Source organism: Acinonyx jubatus, chromosome C1, assembly GCF_027475565.1.
Source record: "Acinonyx jubatus isolate Ajub_Pintada_27869175 chromosome C1, VMU_Ajub_asm_v1.0, whole genome shotgun sequence".
NCBI lineage: Eukaryota > Metazoa > Chordata > Mammalia > Carnivora > Felidae > Acinonyx > Acinonyx jubatus.
Genome location: NC_069381.1, coordinates 165,097,817 through 165,112,207, shown reverse-complemented (window position 1 = coordinate 165,112,207; position 14,391 = coordinate 165,097,817). Strand labels below are relative to the sequence as shown.

General features: G+C 34.9%; 1 long non-coding RNA gene across 1 annotated transcript in view; it reads left to right on the top strand.

Annotated features, from left to right (window-relative positions):
- The first annotated feature begins 2,585 nt into the window (after positions 1 to 2,585).
- The window catches only part of LOC128314078 (uncharacterized), a 31,465-nt gene continuing 19,659 nt past the window's right edge, over positions 2,586 to 14,391 (top strand). The window contains exons 1-2 of the long non-coding RNA XR_008295463.1: positions 2,586 to 3,101; positions 12,325 to 12,493. This is a non-coding gene — a long non-coding RNA (uncharacterized LOC128314078). The remainder of the gene's footprint in view (positions 3,102 to 12,324; positions 12,494 to 14,391) is intronic.

Genomic DNA, 14,391 nt, shown 5'->3' with positions numbered 1-14,391 from the left:
CCTTTAAGCCACAAAGATACTTTACCTTAACAACTAATGTATTCTCCTGATCATTTACAGTATGAAATACTGAACAGTAAGGACACTGCAAACACTTGCAATCCTCTTACACAATATAAAGGCAGTCTGAAAATCCCATTATATACAAATACCTGCAGACTCTTCCTTCAAATACAAAATGCGAAAGTAAATATTGCCACCATTCCTCAAGTTTTGAGAATAATTTTGTTTGTGTCCTTAACAGTATTTTTTGTCTAAAAAGGGAGAAAAGGAAATTCTTATGGGTAGTTTTCCGAAGAGAGAAAAGAGAAGAGGATAAATTGTATTTGTGGCTCGTGAAAGATCCCGCATTGCTCACCTTGGCTAGCGGCAAGTATTGGAGAAGTGGTAAGAGAGGTGAGAGGCGCCGGGGAGGAGCCGGGAGTTGCCGATAAAAAAGTCCTCTACTGTACATACTTCTCAGAGGTCAGAAGTTCAATTATACATTCCTTTGTAGCCCCAGGTTCAAATCTAAAAATCTCTTGCAGATGCTCAATGATTAACAAACAGGGAAACAGAATATTTTGGTTTATTTGCTAGGCAGAATAATTTGATAAACTTTAGGATTCCTGCGATTTTGTGAAGTTTTAAATAAAGAATCAACTACTGTTAGCCCAATTGGAGTCCAAACATAACTATTTTAGAGTAGAGCAAGAGAAAGTAGGAGACAGGAACATATTAGCTTAAAACCTAGGACAACAAAATGAAGGTAAAATTTATGCATAACATCAAATTAAAGGGAAAATGCACAGAGGCAAAGGGAGTGTAAATGAGTAAAAATTACTTTAGAAAATTGTTTGACAGCATCCGCTAAACTTGAACATACATGCTTCCTATCAGCCGGCAATTCCACTACTAGGCGTTCAATAGTGCATAGTAGAACACTACCCGTTAAATGAGGGGAGGTTGGTAAAAGGGTACAACCTTTCCATTATAAGATGAATAAGGGGAAGATCTAATATATAACATGGTGACTATAGTTGATAACACTGTATTCTATCATTGAAATTTGTAAAAAGCAGAACATAAATGTTCTCACACAAAAAAGTGAGAAGTGAGGTGATAGATGGGAGAAAACTCACAATGTATATATACATCAAATCATCATTTTGTGTACTTTAAATATCTTACAATTTTATTTGTCAATTATACTTCAGTTAAGCTGGAGAAAAAAACACTGCATGTTGGGTACCTACTTACACAAACAGTAAGAACAGTGAACTTTTTAAATCTTTTTTCCTTCCCAACAGAAATATGTACATATGTGCACCAAAAGATGTGTAAAAGAATGTTCAGAATAGCATTATTCTTAATGCAAAAAATTGGAAACAACTCAAATGCCCAACAACTGTAGAATGAATAATAAATTAGTAGTTTATTCATGCAATGGGATACTGTACAGGAATGAAAATAAAACCATAGGTATGTCCAATATCATAGATAAAACAAGAGAGCATATACTTTGGGATGTCTGGGAGCCTCAGGTGGTTAAATACCTACTCTTGATCTCAGCTCAGGTCTTGATCTCAGGGTCATGAGTTCAAGCCCCATGTTAAGCTCTGTGCTGAGCATAGAGCCTACTTTAAAAAAAAAAAAAAGGCACATATGTTGAAAAAAATAAGTCAAATTCAAAGGAGCACATGTTGTATGTTCTGGACAGTATGAAGTAGGAAAGCAGGCAAAACAATCTAGTGAGGATAGTGGTTACTCTGGGGGAGGAGAGTGGAGTATGTTGAGAGAAAGGATAAATGGGACTATGGGGATGCTGGTATTGTTCTAATCCCAAACATAGGTGTTAGTTACACAATGTCTTTATTTTGTGCCAGTGCATTGACTGATAAATGCTTAGGATTTGCATACTTTCTTTTCAGTAGCAAAAGCAAGTTAAAAGAGAAAAGATACAGATGTGTAAAATCTCCTATAGTAAACTATGCTTTTGACCTTCTTTCCAATTCAAATGCAGTTGGAATTATTGCCTCATGTAAACGGTAACCAAAGGTGTGTGATGTGGGAGACTGCACCATGGCCATTTCTCTAATCCCTTTCCTGGTGCCACTTATCATTAAGAGGTATATTCTTATTACTGCACTGTTGAAACCAAATGAGATACCCAACACTGAAGCTGAGTTTTTAATCTGAATCCTAGTTCAAATTTTGGCCTGCTCACAATAGGAATCTATTTTTACACCTCTGTGAGAGGTTTGCATGTGGGTATATGACTTGCTTTGGCCAACAGATCATTAGCACACATGATGCACAGGGAAGCTTGAATAGTCTTATGCATTGGGGCTTGTCCTCTCTGATGCTAGAAATCTTTCCTTTACCAAGTGCATGAGCCCATGCTAAGCTTGCTGGATCATGAGTGGCTGTGGCCATGCCATTAGCTGACACCGAGCCAATTGCCACATATAAAAAAAAAGCACCCGCACCCCTCCAGACCAAACTGGCTGCCAAACACCAAATGGGAGTGGGCCCTGACCTGGCTGGCACAGACCAGGAGGCAACCCTCAGAGCTTTAAGAATTAATAAATGTTTCCTCCTTAAGTCATTGGATTTAGAGTAGTTTGCTACACAACAAAAGCTAACTGATATGTACAGTAATGACCCCTGAACTTTTTGTACAGCAATTAATATAATACCTACCACATAAAACTAATATGCACTTAACAGATGTTCTTAATAATGTTGGAGATTTCTTCTCATTCTTCCTTTCCCCCTGAATAGTTTCACAACATAAACATAATTATTAAAATATTTTCAATGTTTGTTACATTATTTTTATCACTGTTGAGTTTGTTTTGTTTTGTTTTCCTAAACCGGCTTCTTTGAAATCTTCAGGAATAACCTTCAGATATGTTAGTTACAGTTTTACTCCCACAAACCATGCTGATTAGTTAACTGTCTATTTGGAAAACAATAGTCAAAACTGTTCTTCAGCACTTCATGATTTTTTTTTTTTGAAGAAATATATTCCTGTCAGAGAAATTGAACAAGTTTACTGTGGAAGGTTGTGGAATCTACTTTGGAAGAAAGATTTCTCTCCTCTTTGGACACATCTAAAGGTAATATTTTGATCCCTACCGATCCAATGATTTCAGCTTCTGCCTCAAATGCAACATAAATTCGCATTGGCATGCACCTTTGCAATGTAGTAGGGCTGCCAGTAATTTTTATAATGTTCTTAACGCTAAGAGACTTGGGATTGTGAGTTTAGGAGAATAATTTAAGTTTTAGGAGAATGCTATGTAACCAATTAATTCTGTTGGCTGTACCATTATAGGCCATACCCCTATCTCTTGACCTCTGCCCTTCTGAAGTATATTGCCAATCAGAGATGCAGGATGAGGGAGACTCTGGTGAATGATTAACACAACTATGTGGCCACATTAGGAAGTGTTAAAAGAACTCATGGGAAAAAATGAACAATACATGTGAAAAAATGGGGAATATCAGAAAAAATGGGGCATATATTATATGCAAACTATAAATAAGAGCCACACAGTAGTCCTAGAAATGAGAATTATGATGACCAAGATGAAAAGTTATTAATGGGTTTATATGCCCAGAGGACATACCATAGGAACAAACTAATGAACTTAAGGGTAAGTCAATAGAAATTATCTAAACTTAAACACAAAGAGAAAACTGAGAAAGAAAAAAGTAAAGTGGAACACATATCTGAGATAAGTGGGACAGTATAAAATGGTCAATAATACATGTAATTGGAGTTGTACAAAAAGGGCAGAGAGAAAATGGGGCCAAAAAATCCTAAACTGATGAAAATCATTAATCCGCATATCTGAGAAATTCAGCAAACCCTAAGGAGGATAAATGCAAAGTAAACTACAGGAAGGCACATCATAAGCAAACTGCTAAAAGACTTGAAAGCATCTAGAGAATAAAAAACATGGCATACAGGTGAGCAGCAATAAGAAAGTCAACTAACTCCTCATTAAAGAAAAATGGAGGCTGCAAGAGTATAGAACAATTTCAGGGGCTGAAAGAAAAAACTGCCATCTAATATGCTATATCTAGCAAAAACTGTCTTCAAAATGAAGGTGTAGTGAAGACATCGTACATGAAGACAAGTGAGGAAAAGATTCTTCTTCATCAGATCTGCAATAAAAGGCATGCTAAGACAATTTCTTAAGACTGAAGGAAAAATATGCCAGATAGAAAAGTTACCAGATATAAAATTATATATTTGAATATATATATTCAAATTTTATTTTAGAAACTACTGATTCCTTAAATTAAAAAAACAATATATTGTGTGATTTACAGCATGTGTAAAGTTAGGCATATAAGAATAGCACAATGCGAGGGAAGAGAGGCAAGTCCACTGTTGTAAAGTGCTTACATTATTGATAAAATAATAGATATTTGGGGGATACATACTATGAAAGTTAACGATGCATACTGTAACCCCCAGAGCAACCAGTAAGAAACCACAAAGACTCAGCTAAAAAGTCCACAGAGAAGCTAAAATATAATATTAAAAAAGAAATATTTGATTCACCCAAAAGGTGATAAGGGAGAAACAGATAAAAAGAACAAACAGGACAAATAGAAAAAAGAATAAAAAAAAAACACAAACATGATAGAATTAAACACAGATATATCAAATGCTTCAAAGAGTATTCCTAGATAAGAGAGAGACATCTCATAATAATACAACAGAAGACAATATGTATACACCTAATAACAAAGCTCCTAAATGCTTGAAGTAATTAGTATGAAATAGACAAAGCTAGTGAGACAAAGCTAGTGAGACAAAGCTAGTGAGAGATTTTAGCACCTCAGTAAGTGATAGAGCGAGCAGACAAAAAAAAAAAACAAAAAAAAAAACTAGTAAGGATATAGAAGACTGGAGAAATTCTATCAACTAACTTGATCTAATTGTCATTTGTAGAACACTATAGCCCAAAATAAGAGCATACAAGTTCTTCTCAATTGCACATAGCAAATTTATCAAGATAGTGCTTACATTGGACCATAAAACAAGTCTCAATAAGGTTGGAATCTTTGGAATATGTTTTCTGACCACAACAGTACTAAGTTAGAAATGAATAACATGAAGATATCTTTAAAAATCTCCAAATATTTGGAAAATAAACAACATATGTCTTTATTTTATTTTTTTTAAAGTTTGTTTATTTTTGAGAGGGAGAGAGAGATAGAGCATGGGGGTGGGGGGCGGGGGGAGGTGTGGCATAGAGAGAAAGAGGCACAGAATTTGAAGCAGGCTCCAGGCTATGAGCTGTCAGCATAGAGTTCAATGCAGGGCTCTAACCCAGAAGCCGTGAGATCATGACCTGAGCAGAAGTTGGACGCTTAACTGACTAAGCCACCCAGGTGCCCCTAAACACATAGTTATAAGTAACTCATGGACCAAAGAAGAAATCACAAGAGAAATTAAAAATATTTAGAATGGAATAACAATTGAAAACCAACATTTCAAAATTTTTGGCATGCAGCTAAAAGCTGTGCTTAGAAGTAGGCTTATACTTCAAATATAAATTTCTATATTAGAATGTATATACTCATTGTTGAAGGTTATATTATGAGCTTTTATTATTTATTTGTTATCTATATTTTTGTTTTTATTTTTATAAGCTTCAATATATTAGAAAGATGCAAATGAAATGACCCTATGCTTCCAATTTAAGATGCTGGAAAAATTAGAGTAAGTTAAACTCAACATAAGTAAAAGAAACGGTCTAATAAGATAGGAGTTGAAATCAGTGAAATAGAAAATTGACAAAAACAGAAAAATGAACAATATAACAAAAATTGGTTTTTAAAAAAGATTAATAAAATTGATAAGTATAAAACAGGACTGATCAATAAAAGAGATAAAGGGAGCCTGGGTGGCTCAGTGGCTTAAGCCTCCGACCCTTGATTTTGGCTTAGGTCATGATCTCACTGCCAGGCTCCTCATTGCTGGGCGTGGAGCCTGCTTAAGATTCTCTCTCCCTCTACCCCTCCCTGCTCGTGCTCTTGTGTGTACGTTCTCTCTCTCTCTCTCTCTCTCTCTCTCTCAATAAATAAATAAATAAATAAATAAATAAAAGATAAAACACAAATAGCCAATATTAGGAATTTTAGAAGGCAGGGGACATCATTATAAATTCTGCAGATGTTATAGGGCAAAAAAGGATATTATAAACAATTTTATGCCAGTAAGTTAAACAATTTGGATGAAACAGAACAAATTCAAGGTAGACAGCAATTAGAAATTACAAAAACTAACAGGAGGATATACAGACAGCTTTGATAGGTTTATATCTGCCAAAGATCTAAAACCCTTCATGTGAAACACGAATATAAAACTTCCCACAGTTTCAGAAAATACACGAAGAGGAAATAGTGCCCAGTCTGTTTTATGAGGCCAGATTTCCCTGATATCAAGACCAGACAATAATATTCAAGAAGAGATAATTACACCACACTATACACCCACTAAAATGACTGAAATGAAAACAACTAGCAATAACAATGTTGTCACGGAGTGAATCAATCAAATCTCTCATACGTTCACGGTGGGAGTGTAAAATGGTACAACCACTTTGGAGAACACTTTGGCAGTTTGTTTTAAAAAACATATTTATTTACTCTATAATTCAGCAATTCCACACCTAAGTATTTAAAACAAATTAAAACATAGTGTTCACTAATGCCTTGTACAAAAACATTCATAGCAGTTTTATTTGTAATTGCTCAAGATTGGAATCAGCCCAGGTGGCCATCAACAGGAAAATGAATAAACAAATCAGGGGATACAGTAAGAAAAACATGAAACAATTTCTAAAACATGCTGCAGGAAAGAAGCCAGACACAGAAGAGTAAATTACTCCATGGTTCTTGAAAACTCAAATGCAATCACTGATAATAAAAATCAGGACACTGGTTGCATGGGATTATGAGTTGACAGGGTACCAGGGCAAGTTCTGAGGTGATGGCAGTGGTCTTTATAGGTGCTGGGGTTACACACAGATATATGTACTTGTTAAATTCGATTGAACTCTATGTATAATATATGTACATTTCACTGTCTATGATTATACCTCAATAAATGTGGCTGGAAACCAAAAGAATGTTTAAGACAACTTAATTTAGGTCACTTAAAATAAAAATTGCAAGCTAAGCTATACTTTTCTAACGGGGAACAGTATTCACCCTTGAGCATATAACAATATAGCTTATTTTTTTTACGTTAGAAAAACTGAAGCAACTTCCAATGACATTTTAAGAAATTTTTTATCTCATTATTTCCCTTATATGATTTTCCAAACTGTAATTTTATAGTAAGTTGAATTCAGCACTTCAAAACAGTCTTTTTTTTCTTTTCTCTTTAGGATTTGATTATTCAGCTAGTTATTAAAAATGCTTTGAAGCTTAAGCAAATTCTTTGTCTAAAAACCTACCAGAGTCAGTGTGTCTCTTACTAATGCACCTCATTCTAACTCTTTCTTTCTGTAAACACATTATGTCAAAAATTAAATCAGTGTTATCTTTGCCATCGACTCTGTTTGAAACAAGTTTAAATCTCAGTAGTCTTATTATAATTTTACCGATCTCAGATCTCTAATTAATTTGTCACTAAATATAATTAAGAAACTGAAGTAATTCAGTTTAAGGATCTGCATAAGTTCCAAAGAGAAATTTACTCCAAAGAGTTCCTGATTCACTGGAAAACTTGATATTATGTTTTTACTCACCAGAGAAAAAACAACCCAAAGGAGCTTTCCCCTCTTCTGTATGCAGCATTTAAAATTTTATTTATCTGTAAATAAAAGACAAAGTCCTAGGTAATTGGATCACCTGAGTTTGCTATTTTATGCAAAGACATTTATCATGTTGGGAAACCACATGTTTCTTTTTTAAAAAGTGTGTTTATCATATATCTTTATTGTAAATTTAATACAGTTTCATAGAAAAATTTGCAAGTCCCAGAAAATATGGAAAAATAAAAATACCCATAGTCTCATGATTCAAATGCAGATACAATTAACACTATGGAGTATTTCCTCTCAGGCTACTTGGTAAATGTTAAATACTGACAACATAAAAAAGAGTATTTATTATACATTTTAATAATAAAAATAAAGAGGAACACCTGTATACCCACTGCCCATCTTTTTCGTTGTTTGGGGGGGTTTTTTGTTTGTTTATTTGATTGTTGTTTGCCTCTGCTACTGCTGCCCACACACTGGCAGGCCAGGCCACTGCCTCCCCAGTACCCACACCACTGTCCCCATGGCCAATCTTACAACATAGAATATATTACCAGTGTTTAAAGCCCTATATGCAAACGATCCAATGCTTCACTTGATCCCACAGATAACTATTGTCCTAAGTGTAATACTAATCACCCCCCCCCCACGCTTTTGTTTATGGATTTACCCCACAGGTGTCCCCCTAATCATTCTGTCACATCTCCTAACCCCTTCTACATATTTGCCGCTTCTTTGACACTTTTTGCTGCATCCTGGATACTTTCTTTAGATCTGCCTTCTGATTCTCCTAATGAATGATGCCTTCGGCTGTGTCTAACATTCTGTTTAAATTGTCCACTGTTTTTAATTTCCATTACTTGATTTTTTTTTTATTTCTGGAAGTGTTATTTGTTTCCTTCGAGTCTATTTTTTTCTATTTTAATAACTCTCTGGTCTCATATTTGCAGTTCTCTCTTTTATTTGTTTATATTAAACTTGTTTCTAATTTGTGTGCAGCTTAAATATATTAAACTTTTGGAGGTCTGATTTTACTGTCTTGTTTCTTACCATCTTATTTTCTTGGGTGTTATTTTCATTTTTTAATGTGAGCTAATATTTTTCACTTGTGCTAATTTTTGAGGCTGAGTTATAAGCATGTTTCCACAGAAAGGATTTGCATTTGAATCAGCTAGAAGCCTGGGGATTCTACCAACTGGGACCATGTTTGAATTTTGGCTTAAAATATTGTGGGCCACATAAGTAGTGTGAGTTTCAGGTCCTAAAACTTTCATGACATTGAAATTTTCAGGAAAGATATTTTGCCCCCCCTCCCCAGCTAACATCAAGTTTGTTTCTTTGATGATTCTTTCTATGGCTTTTTTTACTTCTCTCTTCTACTAACTATGGAGTTCTTTAGGGTCCCAGTTTCATATGGTCTACAATTAGACCCTCTATCTTTCATAGATGCTAGGATTTGCTTCCTAAACTTTTGTGTTCAGAAGTGTGTTGGTAAATGCTTAAAGACTGGCTCTCTTGGGGAAAAAAATGTCCTGATATGTACCACTTGCCAGTTTCTGTGTTGTAAATACTCACATGGCCAATTTCAAACTATTAGTTTGAGACATTGAACACGAAGTTGGGATGAAATATGCAAGGTCAGTGCTCCAGACCGGTGGTAGACAACTCCACACTCCTCTGCTCACACTCCACATGGCTCAGAAAATGAAAGCTTGATTCACGAGTTTGCCATATCCCTCCGAGTGAAAGACAGTTGAGTTATTCCTTACCTCCTTGGATTTCCTCTTTGATTTTGTTCAAGGCTCTATCTCTACCAGCTTGGCAATATTTTTTAAAAGAGAGAGTTTTATATGTTTGTTTTATTTATATTTTAGCCCAGAATTTCTTTTTAGTGAAAGGGCTCTTGAGGTTCCCTAGTCAGCCTTTTGGTCAAAAATAGAAGCTCTCTTTGTTTTCTTCGTCCTTTTTAAAAATGCAGCAGACTGTTTTTATTTTGTAATTATAAAGATATTACATGCTGATTATAGAAAATTTGAGAAATATTCAAAAGTATAGAGAAGAATATTAAAGGTCATCCATAAGCTCATAACCCGAAGCTAATTACCAATAACATTTTGGTGGGTTTTTTTCCATCTTTATATTAGGTATGTGCATGTGAGTATCTCAGTGTTTTACCTGATTTTCATCATGTTGCATCTACCATTTTGTAATCTGCTTTTTAATTTATTTGTAATATTGAATGAATTTTTCTCATGTCATCAAATATTCCTCTACAGCCTATTTTTATGTCTGCATGATGTTATCTCACATGAGTGAACCATAATGACTGATTGTTTATATTGTTTTTAAGTCATAACCATTACAAATACTGCTGAAATGAACATAAAAGGTGTGTTTCTGGTCAGTTCCCTGGGGCAATGAATTTTTTTCTTTCAGTTTGGAATTGAAACAATCTTCCTCCATGGTGTTAGACCATTTTTCTCTTGTTTCTGCCTTGCTCAGCTGTATCTCATTCTGCAGCAACTCACTTTTTCCTACTGTTTCTTAAATTCTTCATCATTAATAATCCTTTATAGATCTCTATTTTTCCTTTGTCAGCCAAACATGTTAACCATTTAAAAAATGGTACCATGAAGGGATATATAGTTAAATGCAATTTTTTAAAAGGCCAAAGGAAAATCTGCTAAGTCCTTTCTCCAGTTCTGTATTCACTGAAATCAATTTTGCTCCTAGATATTGATGACTCTATTAACTATTGATATGGCCAATTTGTAAACAATCAAAAGTATTGCTTCCCAGCCAGTCCATTGTGGCCATCTTTGGCAAAGCTATAGAGACAGCAGAGCAGAAACACTCAGTAAAGCCAGTATTTGCAACAGAAGTGAGTCATCAGTTTATGAGAAATTACAATGGAGGTCAGTCCTTGCTCAGTGAACACTTCTCATCTGTCCTGCTGCCCTGTGACTTGTTTTGATTGAATCTCTTTTGGGGTGAATCATCTATCAAGAAAGGACAAAGCAAGAGAAGGTGACGGAATGATTCCAGGTTGACCCCGGGGAAAGAATAAAATCTTTAATACAAGCTTGAGGTAAGAAGAATAGGTGATGTTTCCCTAGAGATTTGTGATCAAAAACAGAACATTTGAGATTGTTATTTTTAATAATGCAATAACAATGGACTATGGAATATCTCTGATGTTAAAGCTAATTCAAATCAAAAAGTCCAGTTGTAGAAATAAAATGAAAGTAACTTCACTTCTCTAATAGAAATGGTTGGCAATTTCCAATGAAATCAGAGGCTTTTTAAATATGAGACTTTTTCTAAAAGGATTATAGATAATATTTTTGACTGAATTCAATTTTCTCTTCTTCGGGTGAGTATCTAGAAGACTCTCTTCTACTCTCCTCCTTCTCCCCTACCCCAAAATATTAAATTACTAGTCAGTCATATCCTTGATAGTCAGTTCCAGGTACTCAGATATATAGTATGTAACTGTGATACATATTTTCTATTTGATGAATTCTTATTCACCCTTTACCCAGAAGCAAAAACAATTTTGTTACTATCACTTGCTCTAGCCAAGTTGTAATATAACAGTGTAGTAGATGATAAGAATATAGATTTTTTTAGATGATTTAAATTTGAATCCCAGACTGCCACTAGTTATCCTTGTGACCTTGGCCAAATTATTTGATATTTCTTCCATTTCTTCATTGTAAAGTGGGCATGATGAAGCCTACTTCACAAGAAATAAATGAGGATTAAATAAGGATAATACATGTGAATTACTTAGTACACTATTAGGATTATACTAAATGAGCTACATATCTTTTTTTTTAATGTTTACTATTTTGAGAGAGAGAGAGAGAGAGACAGAGCACGAGTGGGGTAGGGGCAGAGAGAGAAGGAGACACAGAATCCGAAGCAGGCTCCAGGCTCTGAGCTCTCAGCCCAGAGCCTGATGTAAGGATCAAACTCCGTAATGGTGAGATCGTGATCTGAGCTGAAGTCGGATGCTTAACCAACTGAGCCACCCAGGTGCCCCAAATGTGATACATACCGGATTAACCATCAACATCTATTTTACATGGTCACACTCAATTCATCTAGTATTTATTGAGTACTTATATATGAGAAAGTTGGAAGAGTACATGGCACATATTTTTGTATGTATTTATTTTTAATAAAAGTATATATTTAAGGTATATAACATGAGAATTTAATGTATATAACATAGTGAAATGATTACTACAGTTAAGCTAATTAACATATCTCCTCATATAACTACCTTTTGTGTGTGTGTGAGATGAGAGCACCTGAAATCTACTTAGAAAATTTCCATTATTTAATACAATATTTTTAATTATAGTCATCATGTTGTACATTAGATCTCTAGATTTACTTATCCTATGTAACTGCAACTTTGTACCCTTGGACCAGCATTTCCCCATTTCCCCCACCTCCCTGCCCCTGGTAACTATTATCTTACTCTCTGCTTCTAAGTATTCAACGTTTTTAGATTCTAAATTTTTTAAAATATTTTTTTCAGGTGGGGAAGAGGCAGAAGGAGAGCATGAGCAGGAATCTCAAGCAGGATCCATCCAGCACAGACCAACAGGGCATTCAGTCTAACCATGAGATCATGACCTGAATGGAAATCAAGAGTCAGAGGCTTAACCACCTGAGTCACACAGGCACCCTGTAGATTCTACATATTAGTGAGTGTCTGGCTTATTTCAATTAGTATGATGTCTTCCAGTTCACTTCAAATGGCAAGATCTCTTCCTTTTTTTAAGGCTGAATGATATTCCATCATATAGATATGAAATGAGTCATATCTATATACGAAATATATGACATGTCATGTATATATGGATATGTGTGTATGTATATGTGAAGTGTGTATGTATATATATCATAGTTTCTTTATCCATTCATCCATCAATGGACGCTTAATGTTTCCATATCTTGACTACGCTGCAATGAACATGGGAGTGCAGATATCACTTTAAGGCATTCATTTCAGTTCTTTGGGTATATACTCAGAGGGATTGTTGGATCATATGGCAGTTCTATTTTTAGCTTTTTGAGGAATCATCATACTGTTTTCCTTAATAGCTGTCCCCATTTACATTCCCACCAACAGTGAACAAAACTCTCTTTTCTCCCCATCCTTACCCATACTTGCTATCTTTTATTTTTTTGATAGTAGTATGACACATATTAGACATAAACCTACTGGCTTAATACCACTTGAAGGTTGTGATTATCAGGGTTTATTTGCTATTCCTTATTGAACTTTTTAATAAAATACCAAGGATTTTTCAGGCTAAATTATTAAATTTAAGTAAGTTTCAGAGTCAAAACACATCCATGAATCATTTTAATTCTTTGTAGGGTATACAAATTTTTTAAAACCTTCCATACCATAGTGTTAATTTTAAAATCAATTTATTTCCTAAAGCTCTGTTTCTATTAATAATTTTTACTTTATTCCATTCCCTTTAGATATAATTTCATTTTGTATAATTTTGTCTCTTTCATAAAGTTATATTTATTGCTCTCATAATAACAAACATACAGCTGAAAACAAAACACAAAAGCAATCAACAGTGAAGTTATTAGTATACCTTCAAGATAAACATGATTGAATTAGAAGCATTTATATCTGTGATGGATAATCCAGAGGCAAATATGTTGAATAATAAAACTTGCTTTGGTACTCTATTAAATTATTGAAAATCTGAATGGTAAATGTTAATATATTATAAAGCTTCATATTCATTCTATTCCTTCCACTTTTGTGTATTTCTGTCCTTTGACAAAGTATTATCATCATTTCCATAACACTAAGTATACCAAATATCATAAAGAAGTATTTTTAAGAGGAATTTCATCATCAGAACCCGGGCTGCTTTCTTTTAAAAAATCAGTTGATTCCTGTTTTAAAAGTTTGGGTAATGTCAGCAATTACTCCCCAAATTAATCTCATAGTTTGAAAACTGAGAAGGAATTAATTAATCACAAGTTCCTAAGTGGTAGTTGAGTAGATGAAAGGAAATTCACCCAGGAGACATAAACCAAGGGGTTGAGATTGAGACCCAGCATGGATAAAGGAAAATGAAGAGAAGCCAGTCACACACAGGGCTGGAGCTAAGAGCTTTGTATCCTTGAGGGTACAGGTGACTCTCCAGGACCGTGTACAGAGGCCAGCATCACAAGCAGGATGCACGACTTTCTACGCAGGCAGAGTCCACACTGGCTACTGAGCAGAGAGCAGCCAGACATTGTAGGTGGTGCTCTGACAGGAATTAGCAGCGGAATGTACCGTTCACTGTGGCAGTTTTTTCTCAGGTAGCCTCGTCACTAATATTGACTTTTAGGCTCTGACTGTTCTCTGACTTAAGATGGGATAGTCACTCCCCTAAAAGGAAATCTTCAATTTGGGGACAGGTAGAGGGGTCAGAGGGAGTCCTTTTCATGTAAGGAGTCTAGATTCCTATGGACTAGGTACAAATGAATTTCTTCAGCTCATTATCATCCTTCAGGAATTCTCTTTCTCTGAGGCAGGCCCTATCCAGTGAAGCTGTGTCCTTGAGTTTGGCATTGACAATTT